The sequence below is a fragment of the Triticum urartu genome, chromosome 5, assembly GCF_003073215.2.
Source record: "Triticum urartu cultivar G1812 chromosome 5, Tu2.1, whole genome shotgun sequence".
Lineage (NCBI taxonomy): Eukaryota > Viridiplantae > Streptophyta > Magnoliopsida > Poales > Poaceae > Triticum > Triticum urartu.
The window spans coordinates 337460029-337473253 of record NC_053026.1 but is presented as its reverse complement, the minus strand read 5'-3'; positions in this window follow the sequence as shown (position 1 = coordinate 337473253).

Genomic DNA, 13225 nt, shown 5'->3' with positions numbered 1-13225 from the left:
TCGGCAACTGGAATTTTGGACCTAAAGAGAGCTAGAACAGAGATAACTATTATCCGGAGCTCCAAATGACCTAAAAATTTACGGAGATTTATTTTGGGATAAATAAAAAATACTAAAAGAAGAATCACCATAATGGGCCTCACCTGCTCACCAGTGATCCACAAGCTCAGATGACGTGCCCCTCCCCTGGGGCGCGCCATGTGAGCTTGTGGGCCTATCAGTAGGCCTCTGTGGCCCTCCTTCGCCAATACGAAGCCATTTACCCTAGAAAAAAAAATCAAGAGATGACTTTTGGGATGAAGCGCCATCGTCTCAAGCTGGAACCTGGACTTTTGCTCTCCGGCGAAGCGGTTCCACCGGGGATACTTTCCTCCGGGAGGGGAAATCGAAGCCATCGACATCACCAACAACCCTCTCACTATGGGAGTACCAATCTTCATCAACATTTTCACCAGCACCATCTCGTCTCAAACCCTAGTTCATCTCTTATATTCAATCTTTGTCTCAAAACCTCATATTAGTACATGTTGGTTGCTAGTAGTGTTGATTACATCTTGCAATTGATGCTAGTTGATTTATTTGGTGGAAGATCATATGTTCAGATTGTTAATCATATAATTTTATGCTTTGATCATGAACATGGATATGATTTGTGAGTAGTTCCATTTGTTCTTGAGGACATGTGAAAAGTCTTGTTATAAGTAATCATGTGAAGTTGGTATCCGTTCAATATTTTGATGATGTGTATGTTGTTCTTTCTCTAGTGGTGTCGTGTGAATGTCGACTACACGACACATTACCATGCTTGGGACTAAGGGGAAGGCATTGTGGGGTAGTAAGTAGATGATGGGTTGTGAGAGTGATAGAAATTTAAACCCTAGTTTATGCGCTATTCCATAAGGGACTGATTTGGATCCATATATTTCATGCTATGGTTAGAATTATCTTAATTCTTATTTCGTAGTTGCGGATGCTTGCGAGTGTGGATAATCATAAGTGGGTTGTTTGTTCAAGTAATAACAACACCCTAGCACCGGTTCACCCACATAACAACTTATCAAAGTAGTGAACGTGAATCAACTAAACATGATGAATGTGACCAGATGAAATTCCCATGTGTCCTCGAAAATGCTTTGCTTAATATAAGAAGTACTTCTGGCTTGTCCTTTGCAATGAAAGGATTGGGCCACTTTGTCGCACCTTGTTACTTTGGTTACTTTGTTACTTGCTATTAAACTATTTGTTACTACTACTTTACAACACTTTGAGAGAGTACCTTGCTGAAACCGCTTATCAATTCCTTCTGCTCCTCGTTGAGTTCGACACAAGGACTATATTGATCCCCTATACTTGTGGGTCGTAAAGACTCTTTTCTAGCACCGTTGCCGGGGAGTGAAGTGCTTTTGCTAAGGAAACATATATATTACATGCTGAATTTGGTAAGGAAACATTTATTTTGAGGAGCTTATTCGGGGTATATTCACCTCGACCGGAAGTGGTAAGAGCCCCTCTTCAACCTACTGAAAATATTTATTATGAAAACCTTTGGGTATTATGGGAAAACTACTTGCTAATCCTCATGCAGGAGATGGAACAATACATACTGGTATGCACCTAATCTATATAGATGAACTTTGTGGATTGTTTAAGCTTGCAAGTTTATGAGATGATGGAGTTAAGAAGAAAGTATTCCTATTATCTTTGACACACCGTTTGGATGTAGACATTGGGAGGCTTGGCATTGAATTGAAGCATTGCCAAATCATACAGGACATTGATATTGATATTGAATGTGAATTCGGCTGTTTGGATGTCAAGTAATTGGCACTTGGCATTCAGAGAGGGTGGTTCAATTCCATGGCTTGTTTGGATAGTCATAAGTTTTATTGGAATTGCTCATTTGTTGCTGGATCTACATTGCACATTGTTCTATTGAGTGAAACTAAAATGAATATATTTTTGAATGATTTTATATAAAAATAAAATAAAATAAACAACAACAACAACAACAGCACTTGTACATGTAACAACATCACAAAACGGCAAAACTTGCATACGTACCGGCAACAACACTTGTACAACATCATCATATAATAACAGCACTACTTATATAGCAGCATCACTTGTACAAGAGCATCACAAAACAGCGACATTTGACAACAATAAAAGTGAGTGACATATGATACGTCTCCAACGTATCTATAATTTTTTATTGTTCCATGTTGTTATATTATAATTCTTGGATGTTTTATAATCATTTTATATCATTTGTTGGTACTAACCTATTGACATAGTGCCAAGTGCCAGTTGCTGTTTTTTGCATGTTTTTTACATCGCAGGAAATCAATACCAAACGGAGTCCAAACACAGCGAAACTTTTTGTGAATTTTTTTGGACCAGAAGACAACCAATGGGCCGAAGAAGCACATGGAGGGTGCTCTGAGGGGAGCACAACCCACCAGGACACGCCAGGAGGCCCAGGCATGCCCTGGTGGGTTGTGCCCACCTCGGGTGCCCCCTGGACCGTCTTTTTACTCTATAAATACCCCAATATTCTAGAAACCCCAGGGGAGTCGACGAAAATCAATTCCAGCTGCCGCAGAGTCCAGAACCACTAGATCTAATCTAGACACCATCACGGAGGGGTTCACCACTTCCATTGGTGCCTCTCCGATGATGCGTGAGTAGTTCTTCGTAGACCTTCAGGTCTGTAGTTAATAGCTAGATGTATTCCTCTCTCTCGTTTGATTCTCAATACAGTGGTCTCTTGGCGGTCCATATGATGTAACTCTTTTTGCAATGTGTTTGTTGGGATCGGATGAACTTTGAGTTTATGATCAGATCTTTTTATCCATGAAAGTTATTTGAGTTTCTTTGATCTCTTATATGCATGATTGCTTATAGCCTCGTATTTATTCTCCAATATTTGGGTTTTGTTTGGCCAACTTGATCTATTTATCTTGCAATGGGAACAAGTGCTTTGTAGTGGGTTCGATCTTACGGTGCTTGATCCCAGTGACAGAAGGGGAACTGACACGTATGTATCGTTGCTACTAAGGATAAAACGATGGGGTCTATTTCTACATAAATAGATCTTGTCCATATCATGTGAAAGGATCGATATGGTTGACTAGAGGGAGGGGTGAATAGGCAACTAACAATTTTTAGCTTTTCTTTAGCAATTTAAACTTTGCATCAAAGTAGGTTGTCTAGATATGCAACTAGATGAGCAACCTATATGATGCAACACGAATAGGAACACAAGCAAGCAAGATATAAGAAACAAATAATCTCCACAAGTAAAGGCACGAGATAACCAAGAGTGGAGACGGTGGAGACGAGGATGTGTTGCCGAAGTTCCTTCCCTTTGAGAGGGAGTACGTCTCCGTTGGAGCGGTGTGGAGGCACAATGCTCCCCAAGAAGCCACTAGGGCCACCGTAATCTCCTCACGCCCTCACACAATGTGAGATGCCGTGATTCCACTATTGGTGCCCTTGGAGGCGACGACCGAACCTTTACAAACGAGGTTGGGGCAATCTCCACAACTCAATTGGAGGCTCCCAACGACACCACGAAGCTTCACCACAATGGACTATGGCTTCGCGGTGACCTCAACCGTCTAGGATGCTCAAACACCCAAGAGTAACAAGATCCGCAAGGGATTAGTAGGGGGAATCAAATATCTCTTGGTGGAAGTGTAGATCGGGGCCTTCTCAACCACTCCCGAGCAAATCAACAAGTTTGGTTGGCTAGGGAGTGAGATCGGGCGAAAATGGAGCTTGGAGCAATAATGGAGCTTTAATGGTGGAAGAGGTGAGTCAACGAGGAAGAAGGAGACCCTTTATATAGTGTGTGGAAAAGATCCAACCGTTACCCACCAACCAGCCCGCGGCCAGCGGTACTACCGCGTCTGGCCAGCGGTACTACCGCAAGGCCACGTGGTACTACTTCTTGCAACCAAGCGGTACTACCGCACGGCAGTGCGGTACAACCGTACCGACCCACGGTACTGCCGCGACCCCAGCACAAAAACAGACGCAAGCTGGGGGCGGTACTTCCGCACGCGCGGTACTACCGCGCCCCCCATGCGGTACTACCGCAATGCAAAAGTCCCAGCCAGGGGGAAGGGGAACTACCGTGCCTACTTCCGCAAATAAATGGAAGTAGCAAAAACCCGACACAGTAGTACTGCCAAGGGGCGGTACTACTGCCTGACCGCATAGCGCGGTACTACCGCACGGCGAAAGCGGTACTACCGCGGCAGGTGCGGATGTAAAAAATTACATCCGCTCCTACTACCGCAAAGGGGTGGCACTAGCCTGGTGGGCAGCGGTAGTGCGGCTCCAGGGGAGCGGTACTACTGTGAGCACCAGCGGTACTACCGCGCCACCGCGCGGTATTACCATGGATGCCTACGGTACTACCGTTGATCCAGGAGCGGTACTACCGCAACCACAATAGCAGCCAGTCAAAGGAGGCAGGAAAAACGGAGGAAGCTCCAAGGAATAAGGAGGGGATAAAAGGAGACGTGTACGTGATGATTCCACCCAAACCTTTCCAACGCGGACCCCCTCTTAATAGTACGGCTTTCCTACGACTCAAATCCACCAAAAAGAAACGTAGAAAAGACGTCGTCTTCGTCAGTCTTCGAGGGGCACCCAATCGTCTTGTGCCTAGCAAAGAAGTGTCTGGAAAACTCATGGCACACGATTAGTCCACAAATGCGTTGTCATCAATCACCAAAACACTTAGGGATAAATATGTCTTTATAATCTCCCCCTTTTTGGTGGATTGATGACAAAACGGGATTTGCACAAGGAAAAATACTATTAAGTAAAAGCAAACCCCTCCTCTCTATAATATAGACGGGCTCCCCCTAAATGTGTGCCACCTAGATGAGCACGAATACTAGGAACAGAGCTCCCCCTATATTATAGAGACAAGGCAAATTTATCACTAGACAAGATAGTACAAACATAAGATAACTAAGATAGATAGAGTGCATATGTCTTACACCATATGGAGGATAGGTCTCGAAGGCACAAACCGAACAAAAGCAAACGAGGCAAATGAGGTCCAAATGACAAAGCAAACAAACACACCAAGCACGACACAACGCAAATCCCTACACTCTCTCCCCCTTTGGCATCGAGACGCCAAAAAGGCAGAGAGGACACCTACACACACGGGGTGGCTCAGGCAGAGAAGTCGTCCCACTGCTCCTCGTGCTCCTCGTCAGACTCAGCGGCGGGGATAGTCTCCTTGATGTCATCCTCTGAACTGGTCCACTTGTATCCCTGCTTTGACATCCAGGCAGCCTCAGGTGTGATGACGTCCTTAGACCCGCCAGACACATCCTCTCCAAAGAGCCTCATCACCTTCTTGTCACGGCGGCGACTCTCCTTGTCAGTCACGTGAGCCCTGTACTGTCCCTTTGCCTGCATGTAGAAGAGAGTCTTCATCTTGTCCTTCAGCTTCTTGGCCCATGACGGCTCAGAGGAAGAAGTGGTGGACCTAGCAGCACGGTTCTCAGCAGCAGCCTCCCCCTCACCAGCAGCCCTCCTAGCAGAAGATGCCTCAGCACGGGTAGTGGTGTTGGCCCAGTTGGGCTTGACGCGGAGGCTGATGAACTCATGGCGAATCCAGTCTGGAGCAAGGAACTCATCACCTGGATACGTCTTCTCCCAAGTGGTGGAGAGCAGCAGAAACAGGTACGGTCCATAGATAGGTACCTTGTGAGTGAACACCGCAAACCGAAGCTCACACCACATGATGTGTGAGACATCAAGTGGTTGAGTCTGAGAAGTACGTGCCTCTGCACACAAGAGCAACATGTCCACTAGATATGCATGAACCTTGTCCTTGTCGCCAATGCCTGGGAACAGAGTGTTGCGGAAGATGCGATGCATGATATCCAGAAAGGAGTTCAACACCCAAGATGACTTGCCATTGGGGAGTACCTTCTCAACAAGGAAGGGCTGAAGCTGGTTCTTGTTGGCAGACTCAGAGTTGGCATGGGGGCGAACGCCAACGGGGGTGTGAAGCCCGTCATCAGGAATGTGCAGCAGATCCATGAACTCTTTCCATGTAGCAGACAGCTGACGGCCATTGGTCATCTAGGTCATCCTCCGCTCCTCCCCGGGATGAAAGTACACCGAGGCAAAGAACTGACAGATAAGCTCAGGGTCATAGTCAAGGTGAAAGGAGATCACCGGCTCAATAGCAAATTGCTCCACCAAGTCCAGAGCCTCTCCAAAATAGTCACGAAACTTGTCTTTCCGCAGGTGATGCATGTCTATCCACTTGACATCAACGAAGGTATTCTGCTTGTTCTTGATCACATCCAGATAGATGAGAACATGTTGCTTGGTCCAGAACAACTCGGTGCCTCTGAGGATAGCCCGAGGATTCACATAGGGATTGATCTTCCGGCGCTCGACATACTCAGTGGTTGAAATTTCGTCCATGCCCTTAGCCGGTTCCTTTTGCTTGCTGGCAGTGGTCTTGACATTGCGCTTGGGGGCATTGGAGCCCTCTGGGGCTTCATCTTGAGGGTTGCGCAGACGCTTGGAGCCAGTGTCACGACTAGGATGGGAACGGCGAGAGCCACCACCTGAGACACAGAACGCAAAAACACCCACAACAGCCAAGAGAGATTAATGCAAAGACCACAACAAAGCAAGTGAAACAAGTAGAAAGCACACATGATAAATGCCTAGAGAGAGATTTGATCCCTACGGTGGTACTGCCAAGAGCTGCGGAGCTAAGAGAGTAGTACGGCTCTTAGACGCGGTAGTACCGTGCAAGATCACGGTAGTACCGGGTGTAGGAGCGGTAGTACGACCTTAGCGCCGCAGCCGGCGCGGTAGTACCGCGTCTGCGGAGCGGTAGTACCGCACCTGACGGGCGGTAGTACCGCAAGAGCGGTAGTACCGCACATCGGGCACGGTAGTACCGCACCGCGTCAGATCTGAACTGGTTCAAATCTGAGAAAGCCCGCGAAACCACGGCGGTACTACGGTTGGACAAAGCTAACACAAGACAGCATATCAAGTATGTTTCCTACGCATCACGACTCTCCTACATCCTACTCTTGCATAGATTTGGCCTAAAATCTCAAGAACGACAAGTTTCTCCCCAAAAGCCTAGAAGCAAGAGAACAACCAAGAAAAAAGAGGGATTTGGGGAAAAACCTTGGTCCATGGCAAGAGGAAGTGGTGGGGAACGATCCCACCGGTCGGAATCCGAGGAGAGTGGCCGGAGAGGAAGATCCGGCGAGGGCCTCCAGCGCCGTTCTTGAGAGGGAGAGACGTGGAGAGAGACACAATGAATGGGTATGGGGAGTTGGAACTCCCCTGCCCGAGTCATAACCCCCACGTGCCCTTGACGACGCGGTAGTACCGTGCCCAGACACGGTAGTACCGCACAGTGCGGTACTTCCGAGGTACCACACCAGAGCGGTAGTACCGTGCTGTGGCGCGGTAGTACCGTGCCTCCCAAAGCGGTAGTACCGCGCCCAGACGCGGTAGTACCGTGGGCTCAAGAAGATGCACGTTTCGAGTGCGAAAAACTGGATCTTTGCACAAACCACTCCGAGCCAACACGACACCACAAGACCACGCAACACACAAAACCAGAAAGGCACACGATAAACGAACCAACCACGAGACACCACCTCTCCAAAAGAGAGGGCGGTGGCCGTAGCCACCTATGTTTGAGTCAATTGGTATGGCACCGCGAAGAATTATCCGTGGGTCCATGACCAAAACTCGTCTTTGAAGCACAGGTACCATCAAACATGGCTAATGTGAAAGACTTGATTGATTTATGCATAATGGGGGAGGGAGAGTTCATTGAGAGAACATCACTCCCCCTATGTCCATGCCTACATCTAAATAGGACAACACGTTGAGTATGGTGGGGTGTGCAAGGGTTCAAGCAACATTGCTCGAATCGATGATATTTAGCTCATGCCTTAACTCGCGAAATCTTGCTTCATCCAAGGGCTTCGTGAAGATATCTGCAAGGTTATCATGAGTGTTGACGTAGTTGAGCTCGATCTCTCCTCGCCTAATGTGATCCCGGATGAAGTGATACCGGATCTCAATATGCTTCGTCTTGAAGTGTTGCACCGGGTTGAGAGAGATCTTGATGGCACTTTCATTGTCACACCAAAGAGGCACTTTGTCACAAGTGACACCATAATCCTTTAAATTTTGCCTCATCCATAAGAGTTGTGCACAACAACTACCGGCCGCCACATACTCCGCTTCAGTGGACGAGAGAGACACACAACTTTGCTTTTTGGAAGACCAACTTACCAAAGAGCAACCAAGGAATTGGCACCCTCCGGAAGTGGAATTCCTATCCACTTTGTCTCCCGCCCAATCGGAATCCGAGTACCCTACAAGCTTGAAGTTTGATCCTCTTAGGTACCATAAGCCAAAGTTTGGGGTATGAGCCAAATATCGAAAGATTCGTTTAACCGCCACATAGTGACTTTCCTTAGGTGTGGCTTGAAACCGTGCACAAATTCCCACACTCAACATGATGTCCGGTCTAGATGCACAAAGGTAAAGCAAGGAACCAATCATGGAACGATATACCTTTTGATCCACCACTTTACCATTGGGATCTAAGTCAAGTTGGCACTTGGTGGGCATTGGAGTGGAAGCCGGCTTGACGTCACTTAGCTTGAATCTCTTGAGCATGTCTTGAGTGTATTTGGATTGATTGATGAAGGTTCCTTCTCTTCTTTGCTTCACTTCGAACCCTAGAAAGAACTTCAACTCTCCCATGGAGGACATCTCGAACTTTGAGGTCATGAGAGCGGCAAATTCCTCATTGAAAGCTTTGTTAGGAGAACCAAAGATAATATCATCAACATATAATTGGCACACAAACAACTCCCCTTTGACCTTCTTAGTAAAAAGAGTGGGGTCGATTAGCCCAACTTCAAAACCACGGTCTTGTAACAACTCGGTAAGGTGGTCATACCATGCACGTGGGGCTTGTTTAAGGCCATAGAGTGCCTTATCGAGTTGATACACATGATCGGGAAAGTAGGGATCCTCGAACCCGGGGGGTTGCTTGACGTACACCAATTCATTAATGGGACCATTAAGAAAAGCACTCTTCACATCCATTTGTTGTAACTTAAAGTTATGATGAGAAGCATATGCAATCAACATGCGAATGGATTCAAGATGAGCAACGGGAGCAAAGGTTTCACCGTAGTTGATACCCTCGACTTGGGAGTAGCCTTGTGCTACCAAATGAGCCTTGTTGCGAATGATAATCCCATGGGCATCTTGCTTGTTCTTGAATATCCACTTGGTTCCAATGACATTGTGGTTCCCCGTTGGCCTTGGCACCAATCTCCACACTTTGTTGCGCTCGAAGTTGTTGAGTTCTTCGTGCATGGCATTGAGCCAATACGGATCTTCTAGCGCCTCATAGACCTTGTGGGGTTCCACACAAGAGATAAATGCGTGATGCTCACAATAATTTGCTAATTTTCTACGAGTGCTTACCCCCTTTCTTAAACTTCCAAGCACATTCATCATGAGATGTTCCTTGGTGGAGAGCTTGGAAGCAACCTTGGCAGCACGGCGCTCTAATTCCTCCTCGGTGGTGAGTTGAGGAGCGGTTACTTGATCATCTTGAGCGCCGTCATGAACTTGTTCTTGATCTTGAACTTGCTCGGGGGAGAGAACTTGACCTTGGGCATCACTTGGTGTGTCCACACCGTCTTGAGTATGATATTGCCCTTGGTCTTGTTCATGAGGTTGAGGGCCTTCACTTTGTTCTTCGGAAGCGTGTGGGCCTTGGGTTGGTGATGGCTCCACTTGAGTGGAGCATTGTCCTTCTCCTTCGGCCACAAGGGGTTCCTCAATGGGTAGGATGAAACCAACACCCATTCTTCTTATGGCTTGAGGAGGAATTTCATCACCTACATCACAAGTGCCACTTTGCTCCACTTGGGAGACGTTATTCTCATCAAACTCCACGTTACACGTCTCCTCAATAAGTCCCGTGGATTTATTGAGGACACGGTAAGCATGAGAGTTTGTAGCATAACCAACAAATATGCCCTCATAAGCTCTAGCCTCAAATTTAGACAACCGAACACCCTTCTTGAGAATGAAACACTTACACCCGAATACCCGGAAGTACTTGAGGTTGGGCTTGTTACCGGTGAGTATTTCATATGGAGTCTTGTTCAAGCCCTTGCAGAGGTAGAGCCGATTTGATGCATGACACGCGGTGTTGATGGCTTCGGCCCAAAAGTTGTACGGAGACTTGAACTCCGCCATCATGGTCCTTGCCGCATCCATCAACGTCCGGTTCTTCCTCTCCGCAACACCGTTTTGTTGAGGGGTGTAGGGTGCGGAATATTGATGCTTGATTCCCTCGTCACTAAGAAACTCATCCAAGGTGTAGTTCTTGAACTCGGTGCCGTTGTCACTTCTTATTGTCAAGACCTTTGCATTGTGTTGACGTTGTGCTTCATTTGCAAAGTCAATGACGGTTTGTTGGGTCTCGCTCTTACTCTTGAAGAAATACACCCACGTGTACCTTGAGTAGTCATCCACAATCACCAAGCAATAGTTCCTACCTCCAAGACTATCGAAGGATGGAGGCCCAAAGAGATCCATGTGAAGGAGCTCCAAAGGCTTCTTTGAATAAATGATAGTCGTGGGAGAGTGAGCCTTCTCATGTAGCTTTCCTTCAATACATGCACTGCAAGCACGATCTTTAGCAAAACTAACATTCGTTAGTCCACGGACATGGTCCCCCTTGAGGAGACTTTGCAAAGATCTCATATTGACATGGGCTAAACAGCGATGCCAAAGCCATCCCACATCAACTTTAGCCATTAGGCATGTCGCGGCCTTAGTGGGTCGCTCCGAAAAGTTAATCACATATAGACCGTTCTCGACATGCCCAACAAAGGCTACTTTAAGAGTCTTGCTCCACAAGAGGGCCACAGTATCGATATCAAAGAAAGTGGCAAAGCCCATGATAGCAAGTTGACGAACGGAAAGTAAATTGTATGCAAGGGACTCAACAAGCATGACCTTCTAGACCGTGAGATCATGAGAGATGACCACCTTGCCAAGTCCCAATACCTTAGAAGATGAGGCGTCACCCCACTCGACATTGGTGGGCATAGATGGAACCTTGTGCACGTCCACCACCAAGTCCTTGCTTCCGGTCATATGATTTGTAGCTCCGCTATCGAGCAACCATGATCCCCCACCGGAAGCAAACACCTACAAGAGATCAATGCTTGGTTTTAGGTACCCATTTTGTAATGGGTCCTTTGATGTTAGTAACAAGGGTTTTTGGAACCCAAATAGACCATTCAATGTATTCATGAAGAGAACCAACAAATTTGGCATAAACATGCCCATCACTAGCACGACATAACACATAAGAAGGGTTAAAATCGCCGGCTTTGTTGAGAGGGATGGCATTGCCCTTCTTGACATTGTTCTTCTTCTTCTCCTCAGGGGCACTCTCTCCCTCCCTCACAAAGGTTTGCATGAGGGGAGGAGGTCGTTTGGTCTTGTCATTCTTCTTCTTGTTCTTGGAGTCGGGCACGTACCCAACCCCTTCCTTGGCCACACCTCCCTTTTGGTTGATCAAGAGATCGTTGAGGTTCTTCTTGCCTTGTATGCAAGTCGCAAGACCTCTCTCAAGTTGCTCCTTCAACTTCGCATTTTCCTCAACAAGATGTATATGCTCACAACACGGGCTAGTAGCATTTGCATTATCAATTAAAACCATATGAGGAAAAGTTGCTTTCTCCTTAGTTAGCTTCACTTGGAGTTGATCATGAGACTCCTTGAGACCAGCGTGAATACCCTTCAAGGCCTTGTGGGCCTTGTCAAGTATATCAAACTCCTCTTTGAGTCTAGCAAGATCAACCCCGAGTTTGGCCTTCTCGGAATTTAGCACACGAGAAACAATGAGGGCATGATCATAATCTTTCTTTAACTTAGCATGATCAACGTTGTGTGACTCCTCAAGAGCCAAATGAAGACCACGCTCTTCCTCAAGAGCATTGGAAAGATCCGAAATCTCATCGGCATAGTCACGACTATGCCCTTCCATCTTAGAGATGGTGTCTTCGTGAGCCTCGATCATGTCATTGGCCTCACCCAGTTGTTCCAAGAGAGCAACAAAGTGCTTCTTGGATTTTCCCTTGAGTTTGCCCATAAAGGCCTCAAACTCGTTAGCCTCCACATTAGCTCCCTCAAGTTCATTAATGCTATCCGTTGGGGAAGGATGATTAATGATGGTAGTTTTGATGTTGGAGGTTACCTTGTTGGTGGCTTTAGCCATGAGGCACTTGGCGGTGATGCTCTCGTTGGGTGAGTCAAAGAGAGACACCCGTGACGTTGTTGCAATGGCAACGGAGGCCATGGCAACCGACTCATCATCTTCATCATCATCATCATCCTCATTGTACTCTTCTTGCACAACCAAAGCCTTGGGAGGAGTCTTCTTGGTGAAGTTGTTCTTGTTGGGGAACGACTTGGCCTTGTCCTTTCGGATGAGTTTGCCACCATTGTCTTCCCTCTTCTCATATGGGCATTCCGCAACGAAATGACTCACGTTGCCGCAATTGTAGCAAGTCCTTACACGTTTCTTGCCCCTTGTGCCACTCGAGTTGTTTTTGATAAAATTGGGCCTCGAGTTTTTCTTGCTCCAAAATTGCCTTGAAGCAAGTGCCATGTGTTCATGATATGCATACTTCGTATCTTCGGGGTTGCTCTCCTCTTCTTCCTCTTCTTATTCTTCCACGGTGAGCTTGGCCTTCAATGCAAGGTTAGGCTTCTTTGCCCGTTGAGAACGGAGCACCGCATTATCGGCGGTCTTGTCCAAAATGTTCATGGCCACAAACTCATCCAACACTTCGCTTGAGGTCAAAGTGTGGAAGTCCGGTCTTTGACGAATGACGGAAGACATGGCCTTGTGGTAGGGCATCATTGCCTTGAGGAATTTGCGCTTGATCCAATTGTCATCCGTGTCCTTGCTCCCGTGATCTCGTAGTGATACAGCGAGTTTGGTTACTCTCCGATAAAGCTCACGAGGTTCTTCATCTTCCTTCATTGCAAACTCATCGGCCTCATCTTGTACCACTTCATAGTTGGAGCGTTGAATGCTTGCGCTTCCCCGGTAGAGAGACATGACACAATGCCATGCATCTTTGGC